Raw genomic sequence first — 21,755 nt, 5'->3', positions numbered from 1 at the left:
AGGTAAGATGCTATGGAGCAGCAAGAAACCAAACCCCAATCACCAAAAATGATTAACCATTAGCGAGAGGGTGCATCATTCAGTTAGGTAAAACCCTAAGTTTTATTGCACCGTCGAATCAACCACAGATTGACGATCAAAAGGACCCCATCTGTGATGTCCCTGTCACATTAATCCACATTGCTAGAATTCAGCCCTACGCTTAACGCGTGACCTAATCTACGAGTCCAACTATGAGCCAACCAAGGGTTTGGGAAGGGCGCCATACGATTTAAACACCATTGAAAGATTTGTAAATGGCACTACGAATTCATGTCATATAGCATATTAAATGATAAGGTTAAGAACCATGTGCCATCTGTATCCACGGTTTAATATTTTAATCACCTCGGGATTCGATTGAAACCCTATTAATTAATTTGATATTGGATGGTGTATGTTGATATTTTTTTTAAAATAAATTTTCTTTTTATATGTAAATGTTTGTTACAAATGGTATCAGAGCTCAGGTTCATACACTGAGACTCTTTGGGAATAAGATATGTACTGGAAACCAATGTGTTTTTTTTAAACTAAAAAACTTATGTGTGAACACAGAGTTTGCACCAACAAAAGAGATAAGGAAAAATGTAGGAGAGTCCAGGACCAACCGACCCACCCGGAACCACTTATGTAAATGCCAATCCTGATATTTGGATATAGCTAGGCGAAGAGTCACGACAAGCTAATGCGGTGTTACTCGAGACTGTTCAGCATCTGCATGCTGAAATGATAAATTTAAGAACAGATAATGAAAGATTACATGAAGAGTAGGAGAAAATTCTCAGAAGTTTGTCTAACCAAGAGAATCAATGAAAACCAAACCCTAGTGTTGAGTATCCGGAGAAGACATCGACAGCTCAGCATGGAGAAGAAAACGTTGAGTCAGAGAAACATGGGGAGGACGAGGAAGGGCGCTCCGACAACGTTTCCGACCAGCGCAAAACTAAAAGATAGAAAACTGAGTTACAAGGAAAATTTAAAAAGATCAAGCCATCACTCTTTGAAGGGGAATCAGAAGAGGCAACAGAGGCGTGGCTAATTGATATGGGAAAATACTTCCAGATTTATGAGTACACAAATAAACTGAAGGAATGATTAGCAGTTTATCAACTAAGAGGTAAGGCCACCTTATGGTGGGAAGAAATCAAAATAGTAAGGAAGATCAATGAAGAGGAAGTCACCTGGCAAGAGTTCCAAAAACATTTCAAGGATAAATATTTAACTGAATGGTATTATGATGAAAAGGCAAAGGAATTTCATGAGTTAAGGTTGGGAACCTTAACCATGGATGAATACGTGACACGATTCACTTCCCTATTGCGTTATGTACCTTACATGCAAGAAGAAAAGGCCAAAATTTAGCGTTTCATCAACAACTTACCCAACTTCATGAAGGAGAAATTAGAATTTGACTACCCCAAGACAATGGATGACGTTGTGCGGAAAGCTCGCATCTGCTACCAGCAAATGAAACAAAAGAATGAAGGACCAAAAGGGAGTCTAAACAAGAAAGGTAGAAGTTTGACTCCAAATAAACACTCAAGATTTGCTAGTAGCAGAAATGTACAGCAAAAGCCCCTCAACAGATTTCCAGTTAGAAATCAGCCCAAGACTGCTTATTCAGAAAACAGGCAGCTAGAAGGAGTTACTAAATCAGTGAATGACCAGCAATCAAAACCGCCACTACAATGTTGGGGATGCAGAGAACCTCACTATTACAAGAATTGCCCGCATAAGGCAAGAACAAAACAATTATCAAATATGAAAGAGGCATCCACGGTTGGGGATGTGGCAAGGAGTATGCCCAAAATTAATACTGTCTGGATGATCACCAAGTAGAATTCCAGCCTATTATGATCGAATGTGAAGGTATGATTGCTAAGCAATCTGTCTCTTTTTTATTTGACCCTAGTGCTAGCTTAAGCTATGTTAGTCCTAAGGTGGTAGATAAATGTCAATTGCAGAGCAATAAGTTCTCAAAACCATGGCTAGTGCAACTAGCTACGGGGACAAAAAGAAGAGTAACTGCGAAAACAGAACGTTACCCCATAACGATTTCAGGTTAGCCCATTCACGTAGACCTTAATATACTTCCTTTGGGTTCATATGATGTGTTAATTGGAATGGAATGGCTGGAAAGGTGTTGGTCCTTAGTAGATTGCAAACAAAAAACTGTTAGTTTTATTGTTGAATCAGGCCAAAGAAAAGAGCTCCAAGGAATTAAAACCAATACCAAGTTACGTCCCATTACTGCTAGTCAACTAGGAAAATGTATTAGAAAGGGTTGTCAAATATATGTTGTTCAAGTAGGATTCACGAACACTAAAAATAAAATGACCTCCCTGGAAGATATTCCTGTTATTCAGGAATTTGTTGATGTATTTCCAGAATCTATACCAGGTTTACCACCAAAGCGTGATATTGATTTCACCATTGAGTTAATTCCGGGTGCAGCCCCTATATCCAGAGCCCCGTACCACATGAGCATACCTGAGTTAACAGAACTCAAAATGCAGCTACAAGAGATTTTAGATAAAAAGTATATCCGTCCTAGTGTGTCCCCTTGGGGAGCCCCTATCTTATTTGTATGGAAAAAGGATTGGACCTTAAGATTATGCATTGATTATCGACAATTAAACAAACTCACCATCAAGAATAAGTACCCCTTGCCACGTATAGATGATCTATTTGATCAAGTGCAAGGAGCTAAGGTATTTTCAAAAATTGATTTAAGATCTGGTTACCATCAAATAAGAATAAAAGAAGAAGACATCTACAAGACAACATTTTATACTCGATATGGACATTATGAGTTCGTGGTATTGCCGTTTGGCCTCACAAATTCCCCAACCACTTTTATGAGCCTGATGCATGGTATTTTCCAGCCATACCTGGATAAATTTGTATTGATATTCATTGATGATATTTTAATATACTCTAAGAATCAGGAGGAGCATAAAGAACATCTGAAAATAGTATTGCAGACACTAAGGGAGAATCAGTTGTATGCCAAATTCAACAAGTGTGATTTTTTTAAAGATCAGATTCAATACTTGGGTCACGTTATATTAGCAGACGACATCGCAGTAGACCTGGAAAAGATCAAAAGAATCATGGAATGGATTTTCAAAAATCGCCTTTCCAATGACCTCTTTACAGAAAAAGGGGTGTGCTTTCCAATGGACAGCCGAATGTCAACAAAGTTTTGAAAAATTAAAACATCTACTCACTACTGCACCAGTGTTAAAAGTAGTAGATCCAGAAAAGTCTTTCATAGTTTTCACAGATGCAAGCAAAGAAGGTGTTGGTGGGGTACTAACACAAGAAGGAAAGGTGATTGCTTATGAGTCTCGAAAATTAAAAGAATATGAACAACTATATTCCGCTTATGATCTTGAATTGACAACAATGGTGCATGCACTGAAAATGTGGTGACACTACCTGCTGGGGAAAAAACTTATGTTGCTGATAGATCATAGCAGCCTCACAAATTTTTTCAATTAGTCTAGCTTAAACACTCAACAAGCCAGATGGACAACATTTTTAAGCGAGTTCGATTTCGAAATGAAACACCTAAAAGGGAAGGAAAACCGTGTGGCTGACGCCCTAAGCAGAAAGGTACATTGTGTCTATGAGATTCAAATGCGCCAAGTAAGTTCAAATGTTCCTGACATTATAAAAGAAGTAGTTAATAAAGATCCAAAATATACTTTCCTTTAGAAACAGGCAAAAGAAAACTTGCTAAAAAGGGAAAAATCAGAATTTGAAATAAATTCTGACAACCTTCTTACGTTTCACAATAGAATTTACATTCCTAAGCAAAACTTGGTTAAACAATTGATATTAGACAAGTTTCATAGGAAACTTTATGTTGGCCACCTAGGTTATCAGAAAATGTTTTCAACCATCAAGAAAGGGTACTTTTGGCCTAGACTGAAGAGGGAAGTCACAGAATATTTGTCCAAATGCTTGGAGTGTCAGTTAGTAAAGACAGAACACCAAAATCATGTTGGGTTGTTACAACCATTTCCCATTCCAAAATGGAAATGGGAGACCATATCGCTAGATTTTATCACTGGATTTTATCACAAATTACCTCGCACAAGGAAGCAGCATGACTCTATAATGGTGGTAGTAGACAAATTGAGTAAAATAGCTCATTTCGTACCTATGAAATACACGTACAAAACTGTGGAAGTCGAAGATATTTTTATGAAGGAGATTTTTTTATTACACGAAATACCCAAGGTGGTGATCTCTAACAGAGATGTAAAATTTACATCCACATTTGGAAGACTCTCTTTTGGGGATTGTGTACCCACATCCAATTTAGTACTTCCTACCACCCCCAAACGGATGGACAAACCAAATGGGTGAATCAAGTATTGGAGGAAATGCTACACATGTTTGTGATGCAGCAGCTACACAAGTGGGAGGATTACCTCCATTTAGTAGAATTTGCTTATAACAATGGGCATCACGAATCTCTAGGTATGAGTCCCTTCGAGGTGTTATATGGGAGGAAGTGCAGGGTGCCCATAGACTGGAATAATCCAGTTAATAAGCTAGCATTAGGTCTTGGCATGCTAGCGGAAATGGAGGAAATTGTTAAGAAGATTCGACAAAATCTTCGGGCGGCCCAAGATAGACAGAAAGTGTATGCAGATAAAAAGAGAACATACAGGGAATTTCAACCAGGGGATCATGTTTATCTAAGGGTGAAGCCCCAGAAAAGTTCCTTACAGTGGCGAGGTTGTGCTAAATTAGCACCCCGATACTGTGGACCCTTTCAAGTCTTGGAATGAGTTGGACTAGTGGCTTATAAGCTAGCGCTACCAAGCCACATTCGAGTCCACAATGTGTTTCATGTGTCTTTACTAGAACAATATGTGTATAACCCTTAGCACATTATTGACTGGGAAAATATTAAGGTAAATGGTTAAATGGTTAAATGACTAGATATACTATTTTTCTTGTTGAAGGCAACTGAAAGTTGAAATTTTTGTTGTTTCAGGTCAAATCAGAAGGAGAATTCTTGGCAGAACCTCTTCGTATTCTCGACTAGAGAGAAACCAACTTGCGGAAGCGAGCCATCACCTAGGTTAAATTGCAATACAAGCACTTTGTCCCAGATGAGGCCACTTGGGAAGAGGAGGAGTTTATGCGGAAGGGTTATCCAGCATTTTTTCAGAAAATAGAGAGAACACTAGGGACGGTGTTCCTCATATGGGGGGGAGATGTAACACCCCCAAGTCACATAAAATTACTGAAGTTACTAAGTTGATTTGTGTTAAATGTTAATTTAGATTTTATTACATGTTGATGATTGAATATTAACTGACTGAGGCTAGAAGGCCAAGAAACATATGTTGTGTTTACCAAAATTATTGGTAATGGTATTTTAACAAAATAGCAACTGTTTAATATAGTTAAAAGAAATGGTTGCCAAGAAAACAATTACCCTCTACCTAGAAAAGAAAAGGGTAGACAGGGGAAATAAAGCAAAGAAAAGGATCCTAGAGCTGGATGAATAAAAGAAAACTAGTGGGACAATTTGCTACAAGACAGTCAAGAGAAAAGTACAAATCTTGAGGTTGGCTGGAAGTCTTGAGGCCCAAGGTACTGACTGTAACTGGACAATCCAGTGTGGAACACAAAAAGTGCTCAGGGGAGAGTCTGGACATAATTGCGAGACTCGTGGTTGGGAGGAGAGACTTTCAGACAGATAAGTAAAACAATAAATTTTCTGAAGAACACTTATCCTTTCAGACAGATAAGTAAATATTAAGCTCTCTGATAAATGCATATATTTATAAATTCCAGATAGGAAATCAGAAAGGCTAACACTAAAATTTTTAATAATTATTAGACTCATTGTCAATTTTTTGTATAGATTAAATACCATAAACTAAGATAACCTAGCCATAGATAAATATATTTATAGACAAATTACCAGGCTTGCAAGAAACTATATGTTCATGAATAGAAAGGTAAACGAAACAATTAAGTAAGATATAATAAATTTCTGTAAGTAGAGTACAGTTTGAAAAGTAATGCTACCACAAGATTTATTGGTTGTCATAAGTAAGTAAATTTTTAAATGCTAAGACAAAGTATATTCTAAGATGAAACATTTAAATCACAACCTCAAACTATAACAAACAACGCATGCGAATGCTACCCTTTTCAAGGGTATTTCCTCTATACATATGTTAATCATGGAAACTATAAAGATCTTATAGAAATCTTGAACCTTATAGCCTGTACCATCATTATTATTTTCTACAGAGGTCTGGAAGAAGTTACTATCTATATCATAGAGTTTCTGACCCTACTCTTCATATCAAAAATTCAAGTCAACCAACATGATTACACAAATTGAATTCCACAAAAATATGAGCAAAGAAGCATTGCAAACCTTCATTCAATAATGTAAATTGCAAGCTAGAAAAGAGAAACTAGAAAATTCATTAAAGAAACCAAAGATATACATGGTATATATTAACTGTCGAATAGGTTTAGAATAGTACAACATCCTGGCCAGGTAGGGCAAATATAAAAATAAATATAAAAGCAATTATCCATGGCCCTAACTGTTCGAGCTAGTAGCTCTATTCAAAGGCTAGAACATTTAAGAATTAAATGTGCATTACTAAAAACCCTTGACGGTCTTTCAAATCGACCATCACAGCCAGTCTCAGAGGGATAAGGACTGGAGAACGGTGGTCGAGGCTCGGCCCTAACCTCAGAAAAAGCTAAATGCATTTTCATGATAGGAGTATATCCAACCTATGTATGACAAAGAAGCATCTGGTGAGGGCGCGACCTTTTTCAATCATCATTTCAAATGAACCAAAGGGTGGGTAGCATACCTGCAAAAAGCATGACCTCTGGTCAGAGACTATGGAAATAAACCTTTAACCTTAAACAAGAAACGAATATTAAGTATGTACCTGTAGGTGAAGAACAATCTTGAAGTCATAGTCGCCATCCTATCAAGGAAACCATGATACCCTGATTCAGTTCATTCATATTAAATATACCATTATACAAACAACAAAACCGGTCATTCGCTAGATAGGGACCTTCATTTACCTTGGTTAAAAACGAATTCAACCAGGCCGACCTCCCTGAAGACCAAGTAGTCGATTCTTTTCTGAACGTAGGCCAAATTCTTGAACAGAATAACAAAGTTCAGTCAGACAGTGACCCTTAGACCATCTTCTGAAAAGTTAAATGCTGGAAATGACAAATAAATATAAGGGAAATTTTACCTATAGCAGTCGAGAGGTGGAGGACTCCAGAGATCATGGCGACAAGAGTTCGAACCCCCTCAGCCATTCATAGAGGTAAGATGTTGCGGAGCAGCAAGAACCCAAACCCCAATTGTAAAAAATGCTTACCATCGGCTAGAGGGTGCATCATTCAGTTAGGTAAAACCCTAAGTTTTCTTGCACTGTCGGATCAACCATAGATCGACGATCAAAAGGACCCCATATGTGTTATCCTTGTCACATTAATCGGCATTGCTAGAAGTCGGCCTTATGCCTAACGCATGGCCTAATCTACGGGTCTAGCTGTGAGCCAATAGAGGGTTCAGGAAGGGTGCCATACGATTTAAACACCATTGAAATATTTGTAGATGGGACTGCCAATTCATGTCATACAACATATTAAATGATAAGGTTAAGAACCATGTGCCATCCGTATCCATGGTTTAATACTTTAATCACCTTGGGATTCGATTGAAACCCTGTCAATTAATTTGATATTGGATGGTGTATGTTGATATATTTTTTTAAAGAAATTTTCTTTTTATATGTAAATGTTTGTTACATGGGGCTTGTAGATCCAGAGTTAAGATGGATCTAGGTTCGTTTAATTATTAATAGTTGATAATTAAAATTATTAAATATTTTAATTTTAATTTATTTTTGTTTTTGTTTTCTTAATGTAATTTGATCTAGTCAAAATGTTTTAGTTAATAATTATAATTATTGCTAGATCTTAGACTTTTGTAATCCATATTGGTAATAATAATTATAGCTATTATTTTTACTTTTGTATTTTATTTGCTTTTTAATTGTATTTTTATTTTATTTTTATTCCTATGTAATTTTAATGAATCAAAATGTTTACATAACATAACATTACATTACAACATCTCTTCCATACTAGGCTGGAGCGCAATAAAAATAAAATTACAATATAAAAGCTTGAATCTTATTATTATTTTTTTTTAAACACGAATCTTGTTATTTTTATTACTTTTAACTTATTATTATTAATTTAGCCAACATTTAAATGTTTACACTCATTTAAGGACACTACAACATCTACCCCATACTGAGTTCTATGTTACTTTTAATCATTTAATATTTTTAAAACTTCTACACCACTACAATATTTATATTATGGTGTAAAGTGTCTCTAATGTAATAACTTAATATAATATAATATAATATATTATAACCCCGGATGCGGGTGTCTGATGGAAAGGATGGCAGGCACGTGGTCGGTCACATGGGCAAGTGTCCAAACACGCCTGCTACGGGGTGGTGTACAAAGAAAGCGAGCTGGTCTCGCACAAAGCTTTTAAGGCGAGACATTAATTCCTCAACCATACTCCCGGTTCACTGTGCCATGGCGCACCATATCCGTTGCTCTCCTGCTGCTCCAACGTTCATTTATGTTGCCCTAGTCTCTTGGGTCACGGTGGTCTGTGTAAAGTAGAGCTTCTCCCTCAGCGTGGCAGCGTTAAATTCCTTTCCAGGTTCATTCGCTCCACCTCGGGGCCTTGCAATGCCGCAAGAACGGCTCAAGATGATAAGTAGGCGAGGAGGCTCCAGGGGTCGCGCCATCTCGCAGTGGTCAACCTCCCCGATGCGCTCTTTCACGGAGGTGCAGGATTCTGGGCGAAGCAACCCCCCTGTCACAAGATCTGGTAGTGGCAGAGGTCGAGGGCGTGGTAGACAGAATAATTGTGAGCATGAGGCACACCCCACGGTCCACTATCGAATCCCCTGCACTCTTGCTCATTCTACCTTTATTGTTTCAGTCACAATTGAGAAATGTGAAGATCCCAGAGGCCAGGTAGACGCTCCTCCGGAAATGCCGGCCGTCCAGAGAAGGGCGACTCCAATGGACAGTCAGCGTCCAGTCTTAGGAAGCTCCTCGATGGCGAATCAAGTTGTCTCTGCAGGTCCAAGCGAGCCAGTGCAGAGAGAACCAACAGGCTCGGTGGCTCTGCATTCAGATTCGGAGGACTCTTTACAATTTGGTTGCAAAGTCATTGAGGAACCATACACCATTGATGATGATTGATCTATCCCGGTTCTCTGCTAAAGGCAGCTTCAGCAACAGGAATACTACTCTGTTTTGTTTCTTGACTCATGCCAGTATCGGGTCTCTGTCTTGAATCTTGTTCTGCAACATGTAGGATGCAATTTTGTCTTTGTTTAGCCTCGTTTCGGGTACTTTACTGTCTCTGTTCAGCTATGTATCTGTGTCGGGTCTTATAAGAGGCCATATCAAAAATGGAGGTCCTCTGAGAACTAAAAAAGTGAATACTTGTGCAAATTGCCAACCTCTTGGCAAGACTTTCAAGGCCAAGGCCTTGCTGTAATTTTTGCTCTTTTTGTATAATAACAGAAGTAGACAGATTTAGAAAAAAAATATAATATATTATAAATAATATTACTTCACAACAAAGCCATGACCAATTGAATTGTTACTCATAAACTAACTTAATATATTATATTATAAATAATATTATTTAAAACAAATGTGGAAAAAAATTGCATTTCAAATATATTCTAAAAACTATAATAAAGCATGTTACTTCATAAACACTAAATCTTCAATGTAAAACTTCTTCATAATTCATATAGAACTCATATTTTTAATTTTTATGATAAATTTATTTATTTATTTTAAAATTTTCAAATAAATAAAACTTATTTATTCTATATTATTTTTGAAAAAATAAATTAATACAAATTCTATTATAAATTAAAATTTCATGTTTGTAATAAGTATTTTATTTTTACAACTATACTTTTAAGTTTTAAATTTTAACAGTTTTTAAATGGTAAAACATTCCAAAATGTATAAAATTTTAACTTAACCTAAAAAAATGCCAAGCAAAAATAATAGAATTTAAATGTTCCATAGTCGATACTCATATAAATTTTATATATCATTTATGTTTTAGAGATATACATAACAATGTTCCTTTAAATGTAATTTTGAGTATTCAAGATTTACGAGAATATCATTTAAAAAACCTTAAAATAATTTGATTTTTTAAATAAAAATAATTTATTTGTTTAATAATGTTTGAAAATTATTATATTAAAAATAATTTGTGATTTATAATAATATTATTGAAAATATTGAAAATAATTTGGTTTTTAAATAAAATAATAATAATAATAATAAATCTAAAAAATATTATATTAAAAATAGTTCAATCTTATTAGATATATTATAATAATCCAGATATGTCTTCATCATGGGAGTTTTATTAAATTATTTGTATATGGTTGTAATAAATTTATTAAAAAAATAAAATAAATATTATAATTATAAAATAATTTAAAATTTATATATGCTGGTATACTTATTTTAACGTGCATGTATTATGAAAGTATATATTGTTATTTATATTAAATGTAAATAATTGTATTTGAATGTAGGTTTTTGATTTGGGATTATATACAGTTTTATTTTAAGAAAAAGTGTATAGAAATTTTAAGGTTGATTTGTTTAAAACCATTTACTGTAGTTAAACATCAAGATAAAATGGATAACCTACTCAAAGAACAAATAAATACATTAGAGATATAATGATTAGATAACAACCAATAAAAATAAATAATATTATATTCACATAAAACATTAATAAATACATAAAAAAAAATTGTTAAAATTAAAAAGAAATAAAAACGAAAATCAATGAATTAGTTAGAATAACAATAAATTAATTAAAATAACAAAGTATTAAAATAGAAATTTAGGATAAAGACGACCCAAAAGAGAAAGTTTTAAAAACATAAATTTATAAAATAATAATAATAATAATATCATTATTTTTATTTTAAATATATTAATAAATAAAAAATTAAAAAACAAAAGGAAAGGAAAAGTAAAAATAATTTTTATTTTTTAATAAATAAACTTATATTTTTGAAAATAAAAGACTAAATCTATAAAATTAATAGTATAGTAAATAAATGTACAAATTAATAAGAATAACTAAATATATAACAAAGATAATATATTTATAATACTGAAAAATATATATGATAGAAGGAACAAAATAAGCCAAAGAAAGAAGTCAAAATCATTATATAAAAATAAAAATTAATTTAAAGAGCAAATAAGAATCTATGCAATCATAGAAATCATAAACCACCAAAAGCTATATGAGAATAAAGTAATGAAAATGGTGAAAAAGAATACCTAAAATCTAAAAAAAAATATATATATATATTCAAATACCATTAAAGAGAAGGAAACAAACTATCTGAAAAGGAGTAGAGGGAAAGAATAATATATTGAAAAGCAAAGAGAAAAAATAAATTTACCATCAACCATCAAATAGGCATAAGAGAAATGGATCAATCAAATCTACTAATAACCACAAGAAAATGGAGAAAAGGAAAGGGCGCTGACGAGGAAAGGAGGGAGAAAATTAAAAGACACCACCTCGGAATAAAGGGATGGGATCGAAAAACTACTAATCTTCCATCCATCATCCCTATTCAATGTCTTTGACCTTTTCTCAATTTTGATGGCCTCCCTAAGCTTACGTGTTAGAAATGATAAATCTTGACAATGACCTGGGAATCTCGATACAAATGTGGTGCTTTGTCTTCTCAACATGGTCTACCAAAGTTGAGGAGTGAGTCCTACAATGTTTTATGTCACTCACGTGCTATTGAATCCTTTTATTAATGGAATTGTCAGTTTCTCCAATGTAGGGGGTCTCACAGGAACATGGGATCAAATACACACCTTTCATGTTATTAGTTCTATCAGGTCTTTGACTAATCTTAGGGAGCTACAAATTGTGTTTAGGGGTCTAAAAGTGGAAGAAACATTTTGCTTCTTGAGAATTCGAGCAATCTTGTTAGTAGTCCCATAGATACATGGAATTTTAACACCGGAAACCAAATCCCCAATTTCTTTCCTTATCTTCGGACGTTTGCTCACATTTAAAAAAACCTTGATACCTTGGAATCTATTATAGCCATTCTTTTAAAAACCATTAATAAGATGGGTTTTATTATCCTCCAAGTGACTCTCATCATAAAGTCATAAAGCAAGAGTAGATAATTTATTGAGAACTCCAAGATTTTGGGTTGGATAGTGATGGGAGTCAGCATGAAGATATTGTTTTGTGTGTGTTTTCTTACGGAAAAAAATGGTGAGAAAAAAGAACCATAAAATTTCTTAGAGACAAGAACGTCAAGGAAAGGAAGACTATTGTTAACTTCAAGCCCCATGGTAAATTTGATGGATCTTGATTGATTGTTAAGATGTTGAAGAAATAGATCCAACTTTTCATGACCATGAGACCACAAGATGAAGGTATCATCTACAAACCTTTCCAAAGTTTTGGCCGCAATTTAGCTGAACCCAAGGCTTTTGATTCAAAATTCTCCATGAACAGGTTAGCAATGACGGGAGAGAGCCGGGAACCCATGGAAACTTTGCATGTCTATTCATAGAATTCACCTTTGAAGTTGAAAAAAGTAGAGGTAAGGCATATCTTGACAAACTTTCTTGTATCAAGATTAGTAATACGATTGATTACCTCAACAACTTCATTGATAGGGATATTGGTGTAAAGAGACACCACATCAAAACTCACCATAATATCATTAGGCTCAAATTTTATATCCTTTAACTCATTAACAAAAGAAGTGGAGTCTTTAACAAAATAATCAATGTGACCAATAAAGGACTTGAGCTTTCGGACTAGATATTTAATTAGAAGATAAGTAGGCCCACCTATTGTATTGACAATGGGTCAAAGGGGGGCCCCCTCCTTATGAATCTTGGGAAGCCCTTAGATTCTCAGAGTGAGAAAGTTGATCTCAATTAGCTTATGGCTTATGGAGTTGATGGAGCTATTAGACTTAATACTTAAGGCAACAACTTTCGAAACTATTTTTAGATGACTATTCATTACTTTTTCTTTTCATATAGTGGTTTTGACTCCTTTTTTTGGCTTATTTTGTTCCTTCTATCATATATTTTTTAGTATTATAAATAGATTATACTTTGTTATATATTTATTTATTCTTATTAATTTATATATTTATTTATTAAATTATTAATTTGATAAATTTATTCTTTCATTTTAAAAAAATATTTATTTATTTAAAAATAAAATTTGTTTTTAGTTATCTTTTCCTTTTATTTGTTTAATTCTTTATTTAATCATATATTTAAATAAAAATAATCATATTATTATTATTATTAATTTATTAATTTATATTTTTAAATCTATCTCTTTTGAGTCCTCTTTATGGTAAATATTTTATTTTAATACTTTGGCATTCTAATTATTTTATTGTTATTCTCCTTAATTCAATATTTTTTTTATTTAATGATTTTTTATTTATTCTTTAATATTATAGGTGAATATAATATTATTATTTTTTATTTGTTTTGATCTAACTATTGCATATCTACTGTATTTATTTGTTGCATAGATCACACTATCTATCTTTGTATGGATAATAAACCATAGTAAGTAGTTCGAAATACATCTACTCAATACTTAATTTAATATTATATAATTTTTAGATAAAATAATTAATAAATAATATTATTTAATATTAATTTAGCATTATAAGATTTAATTATAATATTTTAAAGAAATGAATCATCACGTAACAATGATTATGGTTGATTTAATGATTTAATTTGTACTCTTTTGGATTATCATTTTCCTCAACATCCCGTAACAATGATTATGGTTGATTTAATGATTTAATTTGTACTCCTTTGGATTATCATTTTCCTCACCATCAAAAAAAAAGGAAAAAGAAGCGTGTGTAGGCTGCGATAACTTTCCTCATAACTAATATGCTTTCAAGTTTTAGGGAACTCCACGTTATGAGAATATTTATCATGTCCCAAGGTTTAACTCTTATTCATCCTGAATTGTAATCTAGGATCATGACCTTATTTACTAAAAAGCCAAACGATTTTATTTTTAAATATATTATAATTTTTTATTTCAATTTTTTTATTAATCCACGAGATTTATTCATTTATGAGTATAAGGTAGATATCATGTCACTTTTAAAATGAAATGTTTATATTTTTTAATAAAAAAATAACAAATAGATTATAAATTTAATATCAATTGATGTATATAATAATAAGCATAGTTATTATGAGATTTATCTATATCCATTCACAATATTATACAATAAAATTGGATTAGTGTTTTCTATATAATATTATTAAAATAGTTAGATAATTTCTAATAATTAAAAATGAAAATGTGAAACTTGTATAATGAAATAATTTTTATATCAATATTATATAAACTAATAAGTTTTCTATACACATAACTTAAATTTCGCTTGTCTCACTTGTTTCAAATAAACTACAATCTCATCACTTACACCATACATATTACAATTGAACCACATAAATGTAGTCAAGCTATGAATCTTCAACAAGAAGGTAGCAATGATGTTATTTCTCTTATGATTTCCTCTAAGCCCCTATTTTGCTTATCATGTTGTTTTATCTTTAATTCCAACTCAAGATACTATGTGAGTGTTAGAATGTCCTTGCTTTTGTTGATTCAATTGATAAAAGCTCATTTCATTTTATTGCCAGATCCAAATTCTATATTAATAATGTCCTCAGTTGGCATCAAGAGATTACTATGGTAAGGTATCCCTACTGGTGTTGTTTATGTGTCATAATTTTCACATCACATTGAACTTTGGTTAATAGGGAGCACTACAATGGTGCTCTAGCTAGGATTTCTTCTCATTCTTCAACTTTATCTAGATGGAAATGCCTACAAAGGTTTTCATATTTAACACCTCCTATGTTGTTTGGTGATACTCTTTTTATTTATTATCAAGTACGTCCTTAGTACCCTTCTCACCTAAAACATAAGTTTTTAGATATTTTTGTGTGTCCTTCTATGCTTGACATCTACTAATTTCTTTTAGGGTAAGAACACAATTCATTTTGAAAATATTTCTATTAATATAGAACATTCCATTGACTCTATGGAAATGAACACAAATATTTTGAGAATTTGGAGGAGAAAGGGCAGCCATTTAGGCTACAGATGGCTCTAGTATCCAATAACATCCCATGATTTACATATATTAATTCAAATTCTACACCACTAACCTAAGTGGATGCAATCCAATCCATATAGATAAAACATATACATTTTTTTTTCCAAATGCTATGTTGAGAGACATCATGAGTATATCAGAGATTAGTTACTTTATGAAACTGAACATTAGGGACAAGCATATTGGGAATTGAATTATAATTGGAAAATTTGAAATTCCTTTGATCGCCTCCTTAGATCCTAAATATTCTTGTGATTGTAGAGACATTTTACAAGCATGCATTTGGTTTTCATGGATGTTTTTACAAGCATAATTAAAAAATAAAAATCAACGCTCAAAATTCATGGAGATGAAGCCAATAATTTTGTAATGTACGTTAGGAATGTATTCATTTATAAATGGCTCACCCTCTTGAACATAATTATGACTATCCTTACCTCCATCTCCTCCTTTGGTTGACTCCAACCAATTCATCATCAATTATTAGAGATCCTCTAAGAGATTTCCATTCTAAAGAAATAAATGCATTATGTCGACAACAGTATTTCCCACAACCTATCTACAATAACCAATTCATCACCAATTAATAGACATCCCCTATGACATTGTCAATCTAAAGAAAAAAATACAATATGTAGACAATAATAATGCTCACAGCCTCGTCATTTTGAAATCCTCAAAATACCAATCTCATTATTCCAAATGCATCTCCATTTATTCCAATTGTGGGGAACATGACATACTTATCGTGTTTAATATGATCTCATTCACAATAATATTTTACATATATTCCTTTGAGTACAATGCTTAATAAATATTAAAAATTTAAACCAAACACCCTTTATTGAAAATTAATATTGATGTACACTTTCAAGTTATAATAAACCACCTTTCACAACAACATTTAGAGAATTTCAAGAAATCTCCCAAGGTTTTAAGTGTAAATGTAAATGGATAAAGTGGAATGTTAAACATTTTGGATCACCCTTCTCTCAATGAGGACCATCCATAATTGAGTAACACACCCTTAGAAACAATTCGTAACGATTTTTTTTTCCATCAAAAGTTTTATTTAATATTTTAATTCTTCCACAAAAACACATGTCCCAAGTGTGTTTCCCCTCTAGATCTATATTTTTGTATGGCGCTATATATATATATATATATATATATATATATATATATATATGACTTCTCAAGATTTGTGTTTCTTCATTTTAATAATGCCCACTTTTATTTTAAATAATATATTTGTTATTTTATATTATTTCAAAGTTCTTTTTTATTCATTTAATTATATGCTAGTGTAATTTATATATCATGTCATCTTTAATGTTCCATGATTGTCTTCTAATTCCATATAAATAAATGAAAGTGTGAACATTTAAATATTTCTCTAGATTCACTATTAATCTATCCAAGTGAGAGGGGTAGTCAATATAACAGTCAAACATATCCTCACAAAACACTCCATAAATATCAAACTCATCTACAACGACATCTTTCTCTCTTCTATAGAATTATTAAAATATTCAAATGGGTCCCATCAACTAATAATGCCAGCATGAAACTTGACAATAATAAAATATCTCCTAGATAACTCAACACATTTGAACACAATATATCATTCCATGTTACTAAATTGAAATCAAATATCTAATCATATCAAAAATCATTATGCATTGTGTACACCAATAACTTTTCCATATACATCACATCAACCATTTTTCCCCTACAATAACTACATAGACCACAATGTCATCACTTGTACCACATACACTATAATTACACCACATAGAAAAAAATCAAACTATGAATATCCCATGGGAAGATATGCTTGATGTAGTTCCACTTATGATTTTCATTGAGTTCCTATTTCTATATATCATGTTGCTTTATCTTTAATTTCTATTGAGGAATTTTATGAGTGTTATGATACACTTGTTTAAATTCTAGTGGTTCAACTGATAAAATATCATTTCACTATTTTGCAAGCTCAAAATTCTATATTAATATGTCCCCAACTAATGTCAATATTATGGAAAGATATCCATGTTGTTGTTTTCTATCTATCATATTTTTCATATTAATATTGGATTTTAGCCATTGGGGAGCACTTGAATAATGCTCTAGCTAGGATTTCTTTCCATTTTTTATTTTGTTTTATCGAAAAGGGATATCAAGGATTTAATACTTATCATCTCCCCTATTTTTTGTGTTACTCTTTTTTCTATTGAATACATCCTTCCTCTCCTTCTCACCTACAACGTAAGTTTTATATCTTCTTTTTTGTCCTTCTAGGCATGACTTCTACTAATTATTTATAGGGTGAGAATACAATTCTCATTCAGAGTATTTCTATTATGATCAAGTATTCCATCGACTCTCCCAAATTGAACATAAATAATTTGAGAACTTGGAGGAAAAAGGGAATCCATTAAGCCTAGACATGACTCTAATTGTTATATAGAAACATCCTACGATCCACATCTAACAAATTCAATTTCAACCCCATATCCTTACATGAATGCACACCAAGATAAATACATGGAACATATACAATTTATACATTTTTTTGCAAATATAATGTTCAGAGTCACCATGAAGATATTAGAGACTTAGTTACTTCATCAAATGCAACATTTGGACCAAGAGAATTAAGAACTGAGTCCTAATTTAGAACAAGTGCAATCTTTTTTGTCATCTCCTTCGATCCTAAATCAACTTATGGTTGTAGAAACCTTTTTTAAGCATCTATTCAGCTATCAAAGATTATCTTTTACATACATAGTCAAAACGACAATATTAGTTCTCAAGATCCAATGGAGATAAAGTTGATACTTTGATCATGTAGTTCCAGGAATTTATCTACTGATACATGTCCCACCCTCTTGAACATAATTATGGTTGGCCTTGCCTCCATCTCCTCCTAGACAATATATTCTAACAAATTCATTATCAATTACTCGAGATCCCCTAAAAAATTTCCAATGTTAAACAATAAATATGATTACATACACAATAATGATGCTCACAACCTTGTCCTTTATGAAATCCTTAAAATCCCAAGCCCATTACTACAAATGCATCTCCACTTACCCCAGAGCTAGTTGTAAGAAACTTAGCATAGTTCTCATGCTTCGTTTGCTCTCGTTCACAATAATAATGTAGATATAATCCCTTATTCACAATAATATGGTACATACAATCTTTCAATTACAATAAGTATAAAAATTAGAATTGAAGACTTGTAACAAATGCCCTTTATTTCTTACCATAAATCTAGTATCCACAATTTAAGTTGCAATAAACCACCTTTCACAATAATATATAAAGTTACATGATATTCTCAACTTTTCAAATCAACTTTTTGTGGTACTTGATTTTCAAGGTTATTTTAGTGTTATGATATGTAAACATGGGTGAGATCTGAAACAATAACTCTATAATCTTTATAATCTTGTTTTGTTAGTGAAATACAAATGTTCTGATTTACAAAAAAATAAAATAAAATAAAAAAGTTAATGAAATACAAGTGTTCTAGTTTACAAAAAAATTATAAAAAATAAAGACTCCAAATTTACATATAAACCAATAGAGTGGGATGTTGAATTTTTTGCTTCGTCTTTTTCTCTTTTCACATTTTTTAATAAAAACATTTTCACCATTAATTTTTAATAATATCAAAATTACATTATATTTATGTATAACTTTATTTTTATCTATAATTCAATCATATATATATTTCAAACCATATTACTTTTTTATTTAAAAAATTAATAATAAATTAAATATATCATATTTAGTCTTCTTTTTACACCATCTTTTATGGTCAATAAAAGCAGGTAGGTTATCCCAGTGTCACAAATATCATTGCACATCATGTTGGGTCATTACTTACCATTGGCCCACACCTGAAAGCTTAAATATAAATGTCACATAAACACATAAACACCTCTAATTTAAATATAAATGTCTTAGTTATAAATTAAAAAGAAAGAAAGAGGTATTAAAAAAAAAAGGGAAAGGAGAGACAAAGGTTGCAGTCACTCCATTCATTGGCATCTGTGCATTCAAAATGATACGCAGTCACTTTTTCATTGGTATGTGTGCTTTCAACATGATACACCCATTGAAATTCTGTGATGTCACTGCATATTTTGTGGATGGATAAACAAAGATCTCGTGGAAAGGAAGTCAGATATCAGTGCTCAGGTCCCATGTATTCCATTTTAATGCAATGGAGGACTTTAGATCCCCTGAAACTCTCTCTCGCCATCGAATTTCTGCAAAAATTCGCACCAAAAGATTCTTATCCTGACCCGTCACTTTGTAAGTAGGGTCCAAAAGGGTCATGGAGCACAAAACTCCAAGCGTATTTTGGAGGACCCATTATATACAGCTAATTTTTTATGGGCATGGAAGACATAATCATAAGCACAAAATTTCAATCTCACAAATAATAATTATTTGAGTTGAGAAGACCCACGGTTGGAAAAAATATACACAGCAAGGCATGCTTGTTTCCGTAAAGTTTATAAACTGTATCATAGGTCAAGGCCCACGTTATTCGAAGGGCAACTCGCGGGGCCCTTCCCTAATCAATAAAAAGATGGAAAGTGGTGGCACGGAATGCATCCCTTTGTGGATTCCACCATTTGACTTGTGTCGATTCCCTGCGAGGCTACGTAAATACATGTCGATATTTAAACTGAATTGATGCGAATCTCGATTATCCATACCCAAATCTTCACAGAAGTGGAGAGTCGTATGCTCTGCATACGAACATCTATGCAAGGGGTGTGGGTGTTAGGGAACAGAGCACATTCTCTGGTTCGATATGGAATATTACAGGTGGATGAATAGCAAATACTTGATCTACGATTACTGCCATGATCAGTCTTGCTCTCCACGGAACGGAACATGATGATCTCACCATCTCATATTTTCTCCGATGGTTTGAATAAGAACCTACCAATCCCATTACCCATACCCTAATCTTCACAGAAGTGTCAGAGTATTGAACATAGTCAGCTTCCTTAACTTGCAATCTTGTTTTGAAATAAGTGGCTTATTGTGTTACGGGAGTAGTCATAGTCAGCCAAAAGTATCAGGTTTGACTTTAGAATGATTGCCATTACCTTAATCTGTACAAATAATTCGTAATAAGAAACTACGCTGCAAGCTCGTACAGATTACAATTATGAGATACGTTGTATGATATAGGATCCGGAAACTTTATGACATTTTTGTTATATTTGGGCATTTAATTTTGTTTTGATTTGTCTATTAATTTATTTTTGATCAAAAATATTTGTGGCTTATCTATAATTTAACATTAAGAATTCAATTTTTGTTATTTGTTATTATTATTTAAATTTATTTATTTGTAATATAATTGGTTGGTTTTTTAGTAACTTTCATATATGTTACTATTTTTTGTTTCGTTTTTATATTTATTTTCATTTTATTTAGCTTTTTTTTTTTTTCTATTTTTCCATTTTTATGAATTCTTGGTTTTTCCTCCGTATTTTCATTTTAAGATAACTTATTATTATATTAAAAATAAATTTTAGTAAATTTAACACACACACACACATACACACACACACACACACACACACACACACATATATATATATATATATATATATTAAAGTGTATATATGTTAATATAAACAATACCAATTAATCATATTTCTTAATTTTTGGTGATGGCACTCAACAATACAACATTTTATTAGTTGTTTTATTTTTGTGATAAATTTTTTGTTTTTATTATTTTTTACTTTAATTAAACTATATTTAAGCTAAGCGGCAGGTACTAGCTATTATGTAGCTCTTGTTTATATGGAGACAGTTTAGTATAGTTCATAATTTTTTAATATGTTTTACGACAGTATAAAATTTAAACATTTTTTTTAAATATAAACTTAATAATTATTTTAAGAACATCAACATAAATATCGTGTGATGAGTAATATATATATATATATATATATATATATATATATATATATATATATAAAAAGTTAAACAATAATAATAATAAATAATGATTAATTAACTAGTGATTAGTTAATGAAGAGGTATGTCTCTAAGGACATGACCATTGGTGAAGAGGTATTTGTTTAGGGTATATATGCAAGTCTTTATTCTCATTGTAATCATCTCATCAATTCTATATACATTATTTAATATGTAATTACTTGTCCTAAGGACGTCTATGTTTTCAAAGTATTTTGAATATTTTCACTGCGTATGTGAACCTTGTTTGTTGCATTAATATCAGATTTGTTTGATTTTTTGGCCACTCAACCACTGCACAGAGGTAGTATGATCTGCCATTTGGCTATCAACTCTTTG

General features: G+C 32.0%; 1 long non-coding RNA gene across 1 annotated transcript; it reads right to left on the bottom strand.

Annotated features, from left to right (window-relative positions):
• Positions 1 to 6,696: 6,696 nt before the first annotated feature.
• Positions 6,697 to 7,503, bottom strand: LOC149219674 (uncharacterized). Its single transcript, XR_016248717.1, has 3 exons — positions 7,317 to 7,503; positions 7,138 to 7,216; positions 6,697 to 6,914 (listed from the first exon to the last, which is right to left on the bottom strand). It is a non-coding gene; the product is annotated as an uncharacterized LOC149219674 (long non-coding RNA).
• Positions 7,504 to 21,755: the final 14,252 nt, after the last annotated feature.

This window comes from Pinus tabuliformis, chromosome Q (genome assembly GCF_031772625.1).
Source record: "Pinus tabuliformis cultivar Carrire ecotype Pingquan chromosome Q, CPIR1, whole genome shotgun sequence".
Taxonomy (NCBI): domain Eukaryota; kingdom Viridiplantae; phylum Streptophyta; class Pinopsida; order Pinales; family Pinaceae; genus Pinus; species Pinus tabuliformis.
The sequence above is the reverse complement of the archived record's forward strand: the minus strand, read 5'-3'. Positions and strand labels throughout refer to the sequence as shown.